Source organism: Delphinus delphis, chromosome 7 (assembly GCF_949987515.2).
Source record: "Delphinus delphis chromosome 7, mDelDel1.2, whole genome shotgun sequence".
NCBI classification, from domain to species: Eukaryota; Metazoa; Chordata; class Mammalia; order Artiodactyla; family Delphinidae; genus Delphinus; species Delphinus delphis.
This window is the reverse complement of record NC_082689.1, coordinates 28,867,773-28,883,004: the sequence shown is the minus strand read 5'-3', so window position 1 is coordinate 28,883,004 and position 15,232 is coordinate 28,867,773. Positions and strand designations below refer to the sequence as shown.

At 42.9% G+C, this 15,232-nt stretch overlaps 1 long non-coding RNA gene across 1 annotated transcript in view; it reads right to left on the bottom strand.

Annotated features, from left to right (window-relative positions):
- Positions 1-5,517: 5,517 nt before the first annotated feature.
- LOC132428409 (uncharacterized) overlaps positions 5,518-15,232 on the bottom strand; it is a 184,438-nt gene continuing 174,723 nt past the window's right edge. Inside the window, exons 5-6 of the long non-coding RNA XR_009520113.1 lie at positions 10,112-10,265; positions 5,518-5,631 (exon numbers count right to left, since the gene is read on the bottom strand). This is a non-coding gene — a long non-coding RNA (uncharacterized lncRNA). The remainder of the gene's footprint in view (positions 5,632-10,111; positions 10,266-15,232) is intronic.

Genomic DNA, 15,232 nt, shown 5'->3' with positions numbered 1-15,232 from the left:
ACCCAGACATTTGGGGATAAGGGGGCGCTTTTCTATCCATATACTCAACTTCCAGACCTCAAATCTCTCCATCTTATCCCATTGTCCCCATTCTAAGATCAAAATTGGCTCTTATTTGTCACTTTTGCCGTTGTTGATGTGGCTTCATATAACTTAATCTGAATATATGAATTTTAAGAAATTATATATGAGGTGTGAATATCTTGGCATGGAGGGAATCCACTTGAAGAATCCTTTTATAAAGTCACATTTGCTTACATTTGCCAGTAAGAACTTCATGATAAATTTTCTTTCTTAAAGGCCTCCCTAGCATATCCATTATACACTCTGAATCAGAAAAATATGACTTCGAAGAAGCACATATGTTGTGTAAATTGTGAGCCACACCATTGTGGAGGTGGGATATGGGGGGACGTGCGATTGGAAGCTGTTCAGGGAAGACATTATCTGGGGATCTAGTTACTGCTGTGGATTATAATTAATACCGACAGTCCTCGGCTTATACCAGTTGCTAATGCTGAGTTCAGTTTTCAGTGGGAAAAGCACAGAACATTAGTGCCGGAGAGAAAACTAGGAAACATTTTATCTGCCTCTCTCACTTTACAGATGAAGAATCCAAAATCCAAAACGTTCAGTAGTTTACTGACGATCATATGAAACTGCAAGCTTGGTAAACATCCCAAACGTTATAAACATTATAACATCACAAACATTATTAAATTTGGGCTTAGCCTATAAGCCCCAATCTACTGAGGACATGAAGTGGTTACAATAATTTCCTTCATTCTCAGCTACAGTCATGAAGGACATTAAATACTGTTACCCAGAAAAAAATAGGGTGGCAGCGGCTGGTACAGGTTTCATGCGGGCTGAAGTTTATAAAACTTAGAAGCCCCTCTGAAAGAAAAACAGTGCTAAGCTACGAGTTCAAAACTAGGCACCCAAAAAACCTATTTACTTAGAATGAAGAAACAAAACGCAAAACACAAAATTAGTGGATAAATATCACGTACATCACGAATAGAAAAAAAGTACTATTTTTATTAATTAACTTCCTGACGTGGCTCTATAATAATTTTTCCTCTATATTTTTGGCTGCTTGCTCTTTGATGACTTCTTCACATGACAGTGATTTTGTCATATCTTATCCTCTAGAGGAAATAGAAAGATAATTCAGTCTTTCTTCTAGCATGGTTGGTCAAAATTTGCCTTTTGTTATTGATACTTTAGAAAAGCTTCTTCAGTCCCAGAAGTGATTACTGGTATTGTCATGGAAACTGTTAGGATGGTTGTCAAATCTGGGGAAATCTTCATCGTGTCTTTCAGACATATGAGATTTAAGATTTGGAAGAACTTTCCACAGACTAGCTTCTGGCCCTGCACATCTGAAATATTTTTACTCTCTGTATACACATGTCCTCCCAGTCTTAGGCACCTTAGTGGGATACTATCAGAAACACCCTTAACCCAGGCTAGAGGGAATCCATACTTTACAGGCTACACTCTGCTCCTCCACTCTTTCTGTCCCTCTACACATGGCAAGGCGTCTATGGGGTCAAAGAAACATGCATATGTATACTCAAAGCCCATGCCTCCCACTTCCTGATCTTGCTACATGTATATAGCATCCTGGAATTTCTTGTTCAGACAGGGCCGACCTAGGCCTCTTCCTCTGTCCGTCCTCCCAAGGGCAGACTGTACCCTGGTGTAAATATTCCCAGGCCAACCATGGACAGAGCTCATGCAAATGAGGGACTCTAAACCTTAAACTTCGCCCGCTTTGTGGCAAATGTACCTCTACGTGGCACCCAGAGTCTCTGTGATAGCACCTTTCGTCTTGGCCCCAAGCCAGTGTGGAAGCTACTCGACCCACCAAAAGTACAGTCTATAAAAACCTCACCTCAGCATGGCAACCATGCAGGGGAAGCAGATAGAGAAAGTTCAGAAAGGTAGAAATGTACATGGCTCTGAACACTGAAGTCTTCCTGGGTAACAATATGAAAGCGGACAGCTTGCCTGTCTACCCTCCCGAACTGCCATGGCCCCATCTTGGCATCCCTCAGAGGGCAGCCCCATTGCCCTGTGGTGCCTGCATTATCCCCATTTGGCAGAAGCTGGGCAACTTTTCCTTAAACCTATAACCCTTTCCCAGTCTCTTCCTCCTCCTTAAGCCCGTAAGATAACACATCGGGTACAAATCTCTCCTCGACCCCTCAGCAGCTCAGGACACTGGCAAGATGAACCCTCTGGCCACAGTTAATGGATAGCACACCTCCTCTCCCTTCATGGATAATGCACTGAAGTAAGAGAGGGGAAGGAGTGTGGGAAAGCAGTGGTCAAGGAGGACTGTCCACCCTAGTCTAAAGTAAAAAGACTTTTTTTTTTTTTTTTTTTTGCGGTACGCAGGCCTCTCACTGTTGTGGCCTCTCCCGTTGCGGAGCACAGGCTCCGGACGCGCAAGCTCAGCGGCCATGGCTCACGGGGCCTAGCCGCTCCGCGGCACGTGGGATCCTCCCGGACCGGGGCACGAACCCGTGCCCCCTGCATCGGCAGGAGGACTCTCAACCACTGCGCCACCAGGGAAGCCCTAAAAAGACTTTTTAAGACAAAGCTGATCCTTTGCGGGGGTGGGAGGGCGGGAAAGGCTCCCCTGCCTTGAGTATTGGTTGCCCAAGCAGCCACCCTCTTGCTTTCCTTCCCTTCTAATCCTTTGGCCCCTGTGACCATGCTTCCCTCCTACCACCACCCCATCTAATCCTCCTTATAACGTGACCTGGGCACCCCTCGGCAAACCACAAAGGGGTCTACGGCTTTTTCCAGCTTACGCCCCTTGGTGCCTCACACACGTCTCCACCTGGTGACTTCAGGACCTCTAGCTCTTTCTCCTGACGCTCTGAGGCCCAACTTTTGGGCACTGTTATTCACATTCAGGTGTATGAGATTAATAGCATCCCCTGTCTTAAGATGTGTCTTTAAATAGACGACGAAGTCTTAAGCAAAACATTCAAAGTCAACGAGCTTTAATAAAATGTCTAATATCTAGTTAGAAAAACTCCTAGGCATCTTAAAATAGAGTATTGCATTTAATTATCAGAGCCCCCTGTAATGGAAAGAAATAAAGAAACCACAAGCTTTGGGGGTAATTTAGCCAGGTGAGGGGGGATTTGGGAGGGGGCTGGGTGTCTTGTTGCAAAGGTCAGAAGAGGAGGGGACAAGCTGTCACTGGCCTGGATCCTGGCTGGCTGGTTCCTGTCTTCACACACACACACGCACACACGCACAGCACAAATGCCTTTGGGGGTTCGCAGGGGAGGGAGTTTACTGACATCTAGCCTAAGCCCAAGCCTCTCATTTTGCATTCCCTGCACCGTGAGGGGCCGCCAAGTGTGCGCAGGGGATTGGGAGGGGCATCTGGAAGGAGAAGGACAAATTTAAAAAGAAAGATTTACGAGGCCATGAAGATGTTTCTCCCAGACTCTGGAGTGCAGGAGTATGACTTATTTATTTTATTTTCATTTGTAACCAAAACCTTCCCCTGACTCCCATTGGCCCTAGCTGAGAGGGGAGAGAGGGCCGGCCCGTCAGGCGTTGATCACCGGGCCAACGGGAGACAGTGTGGCGTGATGCTGACGCAGCCCACTGACAAGCCAGAGAGAGGCCCAGGGGAGCAGCTCTGAGCCGAGCAGCCAGAGCCGGGCAGGTAGGGAGCTGACAGCTGGGGAATTGCTAAGACACGCCGGGCTGATGGGGGCAGGCTGGTGAGACAGTGGACTCGGAGCAGGTGTGATTCTGCGATGCACAAACACTGTTGTTTACCAGCTTTCCTTGGCATCTGCTCTACCTCCTTGGCTCCATCAAGCTCACCATGTTTTCAATTTCCTCTCCCCTTTCCCCCAAACCTACATGATCACCCCATCAGTCCCCTCATCTCTATTCTGAAATGTTTGTCTCCCTCGCTCCTTTTGGGAGAAGAAAGGGAGCAGATGAATACACATTAATAACATCAAAATATCAATTAGTGGTCAGCTGAATAGGAACAGTCTCTGCTGGCCTCAAGGCAAACTATTGAATTGAGAGCTGCAGAGCCAGAAGAGAGAATAGGCTGGGGATTAAGGGGTGTCCACACAGGGGACTTGTGGGGCAAAGGCCCAAGGTTCGTGAGTTACTGAAGGCTTGAGGACTGCCTGATCCACAATTCCTGGAGGGAAGCATCCCAGGGAAAAGGGGAGCTGTGTCCCCAGGCTGGAGTTCTCTCTTAAGAAAATGGAAGTTGGGAGGCAAAGGGAGAGCCAAACTTCAAACCTATGGATAAGTCCTGAATCCTCCTCAGGACAGTGACCCCTACATTTTCATTCCCACACCCATTTATTGAGGATCACAGAATCCCTTGCAAAGGCACCCCGTGTAGGAAAATCCATCATCCTTGCACACAAAACTAACAAAAACAAAACAAAACTTTATTAATCAGGCCGCACTTACCCATCTTGCCTGTGACTTTTCTGGATGATGTTCAAAACAGTGTGAAACCCATGCTGACACCTCTCTTGTCACTGAACATAACCACCCAGTTCTCTTACACCAGACAAGGCAATATCATAATTTTCACCTATTAAATGAATAGGACAGGCACTGCTGGTCTGATGCCTGGATTACTCAGACTGATTTGAACCACAGCTGATTCTCAGCAGCCCAAGGTCACATGCTCCCTGCTCCCAAGGACCTGAAGGTCTCTGCCCCTCCACCTCACTATTGAATAAAAGGTTATATCATTCCCAATCTACAGATGGAACGGTCAAGTCCTGTTTGGCTGGCAGTGACTCCATGAGTCTGTCTTTTCATCTGTTGTAGGGGAAGGGGTCCCACTGGAGTCACGTTGCGGCATTGTCGGAGGGCCTCCTATCTGAGCTACCGTTATGAAGCTGGCTCCACTCTGTCAGAAATTGGGAGCCTCGGAGCTTAGCTTCTAGTCCCAACTCTGACACCTGCTTCGTGTAGAAGAAGTCCTTAGGTCCAGGAGTCAGAAGGCCTGAGAATTACCACTTAGCAATCATGTTAATCATATCACTTAAAACCTTCCTGTGGTTTCCCACTGTCCTTATAAATCATAAGCCTTCTTCAGAACTCTGTATGCTCTGGTTATTGCTCATCTCTCTGACCTCATCCCACACCTCTCTCCCTCTCCCCCTTTACTTCCGAGACACACCAGCCTCTTTTCTGTTTCTGAAGTCACCCAGGCTTTGTTTATACTTTGTTGTCTTTGTACCTGTTGTCCCCTCTTGCCTATATTGTCCTAAAAGTACCTGGAGCCTACTAATCATTTGGTAGTCAACAAATACTGGATTACTCGATGGGCAGATTAAGCAGAAGTACAGGACAACAATAAAACAATAGCACCCCAAAAAAGGTTTTTTGGGGGAAATAATTTGAAATTTGATATGTTTTTTTAAAATCTAAGTAGTTAACCTGGGAAAGATAAGACTCTTGCATCTGTTCATTAATTCATTCATTCAGCAGATATTGATGGTACTTACGTGCCATCTGTCTCCTCTAACTTACAATTTAAGTTCCGTGAAGGCAGAGATCTTGTCTGTCTCAGACTCCATCAGCACACAGAAGGTGCTTGAGAAATGTCTGTTAAATAAATGAGTGAATTAATGAACAAATAGATGAATGTAATCTCAGACTAATCACTTAAACTTTCCAAGCCTCGGTTTTCTCACCTTTAAAGTATGACTAACACTAACATTCTTGTGTACTTCAAAGTATTGGAAGGAGTTGGAAACAAATACGTGTATGAGACCCAGTTTCCTAAAATACAGAGCCTGAGGCAGGGATTAAGTACTGGTGCTTTATTTGGAAGGTACAATCCCAGGGCATCCAGAGTGAAGGCAAAAGGAAACGAGACAAGAAGAATGGGAAGGAATGGAAAGATGATGAGTTACCACATTGACCAGTGCTTCATGTGAAGCCACAAAGGGTCACAACCAGTCATTTGACAGGCATATTCACAGGACCATGCAAGATATCTATGCAGAAACTATACCTCAAAGCAACCCATCAAGGAAAGATGAAACACTGACGAATATTTGCCCACTGAAGAATTTACTGTCCAATACTTCCAGATTGCCCCATCCCTCCACCCCTTGAAATCACCCAGGAAGCCTACTCCTATGTCCTTTAGTGCGATATTTCACCCAAGTCTGAAAGTGTCTGGAAGAGCCAGAGTCCCCAAGCCTGTGGCAAGTTGTCCACAGTGGTGAAATCCTACAGCCCCACAGCTTCAGGAGGGGCAGCTGTTTAGAACACGGAGCTGAGAGTCCAGGCCATAGGGTGAGTGAGGATGAGAGAATCCAATGAGGATGAAAAGATACACATAAGGTATTTCTGATATAGTATCTGAAAGGGATTTGAACACTATAAAGTCCCAAACAATGACAGATGCTGTTGTTTTCTCGGTCTTTTAAAAAAAAATTCAGGGCTTCCCTGGTGGCGCAGTGGTTGAGAGTCCACCTGCCGATGCGGGGGACACGGGTTCGTGCCCCGGTCCGGGAAGATCCCACATGCCGCGGAGCGGCTGAGCCCGTGAGCCATGGCCGCTGAGCCTGCGCGTTCAGAGCCTGTGCTCCGCAACGGGAGAGGCCACAACAGTGAGAGGCCCGCATACCGCAAAAAAAAAAAAAAAAAATTCAAGTGTGTTTTCACCTCATAGTCTCTGCACTTGTATAAGTTTGATAAGCTTTCAACCAAACTGTGCAAATGAAAAGAAGTCTCTCCTGTTTGCCCTGTTACTGTTGAAACACCCCTCTCTGAAATAAGCCACTACATCTCCTCATAAAAATCCTTCTGCCCAAAATAGAAACATAAATGTGTTCTGTTAAAGTGGGCTTTTTTTCTTATTATGTTTAGTTTCTATTAGTGAAAGAAAACACAGCAAATATGATCAATCCATATGGGAGATACTTTTCATGTAAACCTCTTGCCTCTTGATTCTCTCTCCATCACTCCTTTCTTACAACATCAGCTTCCTTGAGCCCATTCTTATGCTAGTATGTTGCCTACACTGTGATCAGTTTTAACAGACCTCCAAAATGCCTGTTAGCACACAGTCCATGTAATGGTCAGAACGGAAAGATTTCCTAACCTGAAATGCCTGCATTAGCAGTTACATAACTTGTTGACATGTAGCCCCTCATCAGGTTTTATCTACAAATCCAAGACCCTTACTATTTAGGGTCAGCCCGAACTGAGGTCAGCCCGAATTGAGGAGCCCTGTGTGTTTTGGATTTTGATTTTGTTCCAGAGCCCAGTAAAATGAAATTCCTTGCACGTAGTAGGATGCATGCACGTGCGCACGCACACACATATCTTATTCATTAAACAAGTGACTTTATACATTTGTTGTGACAATTAAATGAGGCACAGAATGTGAGTCTCTTAGCCCAGGGCCCAGTAAACAAGAGATAAAGTTTAGCTTTGATAGTAATTTGAGGGTGCTATTAGCTCCCCACCTTGTGCATCTAAATCAGGGGAAGGACATGCTTTTCTATCATGCCGTCTGCCTTCATTGGTTCAACCAGACCCAGGTTTACACATGTGTAATCCAGTGTAAAGCCTGTCTTTAAAAATCTGTGTAGCCACAGGGAATCTCACACTGGTCGTGGCATTTATGTTGCTCTGTGATACACTGTGTTTCTAAATGTGGTACTGTCAATTGATTCAACAGCATTTTATTGGACAATTTTACTGTTCTGGTGCCCCAAAGCTTTTTAAAGCAGGAACCAGTTTTTTAAATCAAATGGATAAAGTCGTTGCACTTGAAATAACAGCAGTACAAGTAATAGGGCCAGAAATTCCACTTGGGCTGTTTAATTATTTCCCTGGAAATTTTCCTAAAATTTAGGGGAAGAGCGACACCAACTTCCTAAGCCCTTTACCCGGTGTCACCCAGGCACCCAAGTCCACTTCCCTGAAGTTACTGCCAGGATCCAGGCCACATGGGAATTTGCTCATCTTCCTGGGGAGAGGTAGCCTGACTTCAGCTATTTCTCAAGTCCCTTTGACATCCAGTTGTATCTCCCCCATCACTGATGGAATAATGGATAATGAGTCATCATTTTAGACTATCCCTGCAAACTGTTGCTTGTATCTGTTTTGTAAGCTGCACATCACCTTAATTTTAGCACAAAGGAGCTCTCTACTGTCCAAATATAAACTGTTTTCTTATAGAAACACTGAAGTTAAAGAACTTTAAAAGTTAGCGTCATTAGTAGTAGAATATTCTAACCTTACATGCCTCCTGCTGTGATGCAGTATGGATCACTTTTGAAGAACCCTTGACATAGATGTTTAACCTGAATTGAACTAAGCCTTTGACCTAACTTCCAATTTACAAGACATATAGGAGATAGAGGGGAAAAAGTTAAATAACACCACAATAGAACAATAAGAAAAATTCAAAATGTGGGAAGCTGTGCAAGATAACTGGCCTAGTCTCTCAAAAACTGATGTCATGGAAAAAAAAAAAAAATAGGGGTGGAATCGGTTCCAGATTAAGAGACCAGAAACACCAAATGCAACGCATGACTTTGAATGAATCCTCATTTGAAAAATAACATACATAAAAGATATTTCAGGGACTATTGGGGAAATTTGAATTTAACTATTAGATGATATTAGAGAATTACTGTTCATGGTCCTAAATGTGACTATACCGAAGGGTGTTCTTCTTTTTAGGAGATGAGTACTGAAGTATTCAAATATAAAGTATTACATCCAAATAATTCGTAAAATATTAACAATTGTGCAATCTAGGTGGTTGGTATATGGGTAAATAATTGTACTATTCTTTCAATAATTTTGTATGTTTGAAAATTATCATGATAAAAGAATTTTTGAAATATTGGTTTTCTTGTGTGAACTTCTGAAGTTATTAACAATTTGGGCACTTGAGAATTCACATCTCTACTTCGGGAACTGGGGATTTGTGGGGGGAGGCCACTTAAAATCTGGCCACTATGCCCTGTTCGGTGCACTGTGTAATTTCTCAGTACTCTTGGTCACCATTTCAAAGGAAATATGTAATAATTATTCTTTATGTGTAATCTTTGCTAAGAGTTTAAAGAGCAAACAGATCAGGTACACAATAGTTCATGTATAGATGTATCTGGTTCATTATTTATTAGTCAGAGCCTATACAATTCTCCCTTACCTCCCCTGATCAAACATCATGTTTCCATACCCTTCCGTAATGCAGATTTCAAAGTCCTAGACTTGTTAAAACCAGGGTCATTTTTCTGCATTTCTCATAAGAAGATTAGTTTCTAAATCCAAGATGAAAGAATTTCTCAGCACAGTAATTGATAAAGAAAATACATCTTGGAACAAAATAGTTGGTTTAATCACTGGGGTAAGGAAAGGGACATTCATTTGATTGATGAAATAGAAAGGAGCCAGGCTTCGTTTAAATTGGCAAAGGCAGCATTATTTGGGGTTTCTGTGTCTTCCATGAGTCATAATATTCAAAGTTATTGCAATCACAAGTATATGAGGTCAACAGTGGTGCTATCACTCTTACTGCGCCTGCCCTTGGGTGTTATAACAAAACAGGGCACAAGTGCACATGAAATTATTTCATTCAGGGGCCAAAGTGGAACTAAAAACCAGGTTCTGAACAACTGAATAATTGAATATATGTTGAATTGTTCCTGTTTGGAGGATTTATTTCCCTGGAAAACACTTCAGTCTGCCACTTTCTATAAAGCACTCTTCTACTAGTAAAGTGAATCCCCACATTACAAGACCTCACCACTGACTCTTATCTAGGCCCCTCTTCTGAGACACCTCATCAAGAGAGTATTTTATTCACTTCTTTAAAACCTATAAAGAAAACTATGGCTATTCATTCCATCCATGTTTTCATTCTTCCATTTATTCTTTGGATTTATTAAATTCCCACTGGATGGCAAGCACTTCTAGTACTTAGAAGAGAGCAGACAGCGTAATCAAGATTCATCAAGATTCTTGCCGCCTGGAAGTTACACTCTAGTGGGAGAGTGGCAGCAGGTTAATAACGAAGAGCGAACAATGAAGAGTGGGAGTGAGGGGAACCTACCTTAGATATCGTGGGCCAGAAAGTCCTCCTGAGAAGGTGACCTTGGCATTAAGATGGTTGATCACAGTTACCCATGTGGAGATCTGAGCAAGGGGATTCCAGGCAGAGGAACTAGTGAACGCAGTGGTCCTAGGACAGGAGCAAGCCTGGTGGACTTGAAGGACAGAAAGAAAGCCTGAGTTACTGGAGCATGGTGAATGACAGAGAGTGAAATGAAGTGTAGGTTTTGGTTAAGAGATTGGACTTTATTCTAATTTCATTGGGCAGCCGTTGGAGGGCTTGAAGCAGGAGAGCGGCATGATCTGATTTACACTTGAAAAGACCTCTCAGGCTAATGCTTTTGATCAGGGACGATCTCCTCACATTTAGCCCAAATTCCTCCTGCTGCAATTAATACGCATTTTCTCTCCTCACAGTGAACAGATGCTCCTTGATGCTGATATTAGTTCAGATGCCTGAGGAAGCATCAGATGGCTATATCAGGACCCCCAGAAGGCTGAAAGGAATGTAGTAAGAGGGCCAGGATGATGATCATCAACCTGAATTACAATCAGAAGCCACGGATAAAAAATAAAACCTGTTTCCTTCCCCACTGATGGTAGGGACAGTTCTTTCCTTAGCTCTCCTATAGTTGTCACATTCTCATTGATTCTCAAGCCCCACCTCCCCACCAAGCAATCCGTGGCAGCAGCAACATCAACATAGTGGAAGACTGTCTCTCGTATTCATGGTAGGGAACATAATTGTTGGTGTAAAAGAATATAAAAGTTGGGTGGATGGGACTTCCAGTGGACTCTCCTTAGCATAACAACAATTTAACTGGAGATATTACAAAAATTAAAGTAAAATCACTTAAAAGTCCCTGGAAATTATCTTAAGGGCATAGAGCAAAAGGAGGAATATTCATTCAAGATAATCTACTAAATTTCATAAGAACAACAGGCATCCATGGCATGTCAGCCATGACCTGCTCCTTTAACTCCCATACCCTGGGCATACGCAGCTAGGAAGACAGAGCCCTCCCCTTCCTGAAGTGCACAGTCTGGGCTATGATTTCGCCCCAAGCATCCATGGCATGTCAGCCATGACCTGCTCCTTTAATTCCCATACCCTGGGCATACGCAGCTAGGAAGACAGAGCCCTCCCCTTCCTGAAGTGCACAGTCTGGGCTATGATTTCGCCCCAAGAGTGGCATGTTGCCAGTAATATTTCTCATTCCCCCACTCCACCCCAACCTAGTGTTACAGAAGCTCTGTTCCTAGGAGGAATGATCTAGGGGACGCAGCTCCCTTCCCAAGCCCTGCACCAGCTGTAGCCCACTAAAAGTACAGGGGCCCTGATCACCCTTGCCCAGCTCCGTCATAGAGGTTCCCTTTGGGGAAGGGCAAGCTAAGAAGGCCAGGGGCTGGCACTGGCCCCCCAAGCAATGCCCTCTTATAGAACTGGAGTATAGCTCTGGTGCAGTGGCATGGGGGTTCTACCCAGGGGGTGAGGCAGACCCAAAGGATGAAGAGTTCTGAAGCTCTGCCTGAGGGGGCTGACTGTTTGGAACAGAGAGTAGAGAGCTCCATACGTAAGGGTGTTTTTGAAAACACTGGAGATCTTGGTAGACAGTAATTAAGAGGAGAATGATAGCTCCAGGAGACAAGCAAAACAGCAGTGCAGCCAGAAGTTTAACAGAGAGAACTGAGAAAAGAGCAGCCAGGAAAAGCCCTCCTGGGATCAGTCGTCCCAGGATGGAAGCCTTGCTGGCACAAGGGGCTTAAACACCACCCTTGACCAAACCGTGAACAATAGGTATTCTGATCCAGGGTGACTCCTAGGTTTAAAACTAAACTTACACTCACCCCTGACGACCTGGCAGATTATGGGCACGCCCAAGGCTGAGCCTTCTTGGGAACAATCAGAGAAAGAACCTCCGAGCTACAAGCCCTTGGCTGAACGTGGGGCAATAAACACAAATTCCCTGAACTGTAATAGCAACCTCGAGGCCATACACACAAAATGGTACAGATGAACGTATCTGCAGGGCAGGAATAGAAACGCAGATTGTAGAGAACAGACGTGTGGACACAGTGGGGAAGGGGAGGGTGGGATGAATTGGGAGATTAGGTTTGACATAAATACACTACCATGTATAAAATCGATAGCTAGTGGGAACCTGCTGGATAGCACAGGGAGCTCAGCTCGGTGCTCTCTGATGACCTAGATGGGTGGGCTTGGGGTGGAGGTAGGTCCAAGAGGGAGGGGATATATGTATACATACAGCTGATTCACTGCACTGTACAGCAGAAACTAACACACCATTGTAAAGCAATTATACTGCAATAAAAAAAATAGAGAGAGCAAAAATCTAACTGGCTAAGGGGGCTAAGTACAACCTTTGACCAATAAGTGGCTTATGCCAACACAGACCCAGGGATGATCCTCAGGTAGCCAGGCTAAAAGACAAAAACAAGGGGGAAAAATGTAAGCATTGGTAACAGGGGCTGCACACTAGGGGGGAAATAGATGTCACAGGATTAGTTCAGCCAAGTCACTAAATAAATAAACAACTGACAAAGCCAACAACAACCACCACCACTCCTGGGAAGTAAGGGAGGGAATCAGTATCTAGAGTTGTTATACTACCAAATTGTCCAGTTTCAAAAAAATTGTGAGACATGCAAAACAGTAATAACGGGCACACCTAGCAACCAGATTTTGGTTTCTAATACCATTCTCTTTATTAGAGAAACAGGATTTTCTTAGAGAAATGACTGATTCTAGGACAGGGGCAAGAAATATACAAGATGAACCCAGAGCATCTTGCAATGACAGAAAATAAGGAAATGCTAAAAAATAAATTAATTAAAACCCTACGTTAATAGAGATATGACAAAGGGATATAGGAGCCAACTGAAAGACCTCGCAACGGCCAAGGCTGGAACCATTTGAGCAAAATAAATAAATAAAATAACATTGGATTAGCCCACAGTATAAAATAAATATCCATGTGTCCACACTGACATAGAAAATGATTGAATAAATAAATAAATGGAGAGAAGAGAAAAATCTCCTGGCAGGAGAATTTCAAATAATTTATGTAGATATTCCATCCTTAATGAGGGAACCATAACTCCACACTCCTTAAGTGTAGACTGCTCACAGTAACTTCCTTCCAAAGAGTCAGTATGGACAATAGGGGTGGGTGAGAGTAATAGGGGTGGTGGAGAAACCTGAGAAACATTATCTCAGCCAAATGATCAAGGTCAATTATCAACAATGATAAGTCACGCTGATAGTATGTATCCTTAATATGATGTAATGAATATGGCACTTGACCTCTACGGTTCTCTTCTCCATACCCTACAATGTCAGTTTAATCATGAGAAACACTCTAGACAAATTCCAGTAGAGGAGCATCCTACAATATGCTTGACCAGTGTTCTTCAAAACTATCAAGATCATCAAAAATAAGGAAAATCTGAGAGCTGTCACTGCCAAGAGGAACCTAAGGAGATACAAAAACCAAATATAATGTTGTATCATGGATGGGATCATAGAAGGAAAAAAAATTAAGTGAAAACTAAGGAAATCTGAGATACGTACCCAAAAGAATCAAAAGCAGAGATTCAAACAGATATTTGTGTACCCATGTTTATAGCAGCATTACTCCCAATAGCTAAAATGTAGAAACAATCTAACTGGTCATCAATAGATGAATAAACACACTGTGGTATGTACATACAATGGAATATTATTCAGTCTTATAAAGGAAGGAAATTTTGGCATTGATGAACTTTGAAGACATGACGCTAAGTGAAATAAGCCAGACACAAAAGGACAAATATTGTATGATTCCCCTTACATGAGGTAGCTAGTTAGTCAAATTCATAGCAATAGAAAACAGAATGGTGGTTGTCAGAGGCTGAGCAGAGTGGAGGCTGGGGAGTTGGTGTTTAATAAGTACAGAGATTCGGTGTGGGAAGATGAAAAGATGGATGGTGGTGATGGGTGCACAACAATGTGAAAGTACTAAATGCCACTGAACTGTACATTTTTAAATGGTTAAAATGGTAACTTTTAAGTTATATATATATATATATTATTACAATTTTTTAAAAACTAAGACAATCTGAATGAACTATGGAATTTAATTAATATATCAATACTGATTCTTTAATTGTGGCAAATGTACCATACTAATGTAAGAAGTTAATAATAGGGAAAATTAGGGGTGGCATATATAGGAACTCTTCTATCTTCTAAATTTTTCTATAAATCTGTAAGTATTCTAAAAACTAAAGTCCATTTTTTAAAAAAAGAAAGTAGTAAAGGAGACATAGAAGAAAAACAACAAGCAAAAAGACATGAGACACAGAGAACCAAAAAATCAGAATGTCAGACATAAGTCCAACTATATCAATGGTAACGTTAAATGTGAATGAACTAAACAATCTAATCAAAAGGAAGAGATTATCAGATTGGATATAAAGAACAAAAACAAGATCCAACTTTCTGCTACTTATAGGAGACATACTTTATATCAAAAGAAACAAATAAATTGAAAGTAAAAGGATGGAAAAAGATATATTATGCAAACAGAAACCGTAAGAGAGCTATAAGAATGGCTATACTAATATCAAGCAAAATAAATAATGCGGTCACCCAGCCTGCTGCACCAGTTTTTGTGGTCCCTTGCAAGAGGGACTCCCTTACCCAAAATTTGGTTCCAATGTCAAGACCAATGACACCACACCAAAGGGGTACGAAAAGGTTCATCACTTATATAATGAGGCTATCTGAGGGCAGCAAGGCAGGCTTCCAAAGCTTGTCTGAAAATGTGTTGAGAGAGCAGGAAAAGGAGACTGGCTTGGGATTTTTTCGTTGTTGTAGCTAGGCAATGAGGCCACGTTGAGGGTTCCCATACACTGCCACAATAGAAATACATTCACTTATGTTAAGGGAACTCCAGGTTACAAGACCACAAGCAGTATCTCCAAAGAATCTAGGGAAGTGTCCAGAAGAGAAAGAGAAAACATTGAACATTTACTAAGTCCTGCCTTGAACTTCAACACTTGAGTCAGAAAGCAAGTTTAGAAATATGGGGAAGTAAGAGTAGAAAGGAAGCAGAAAGAT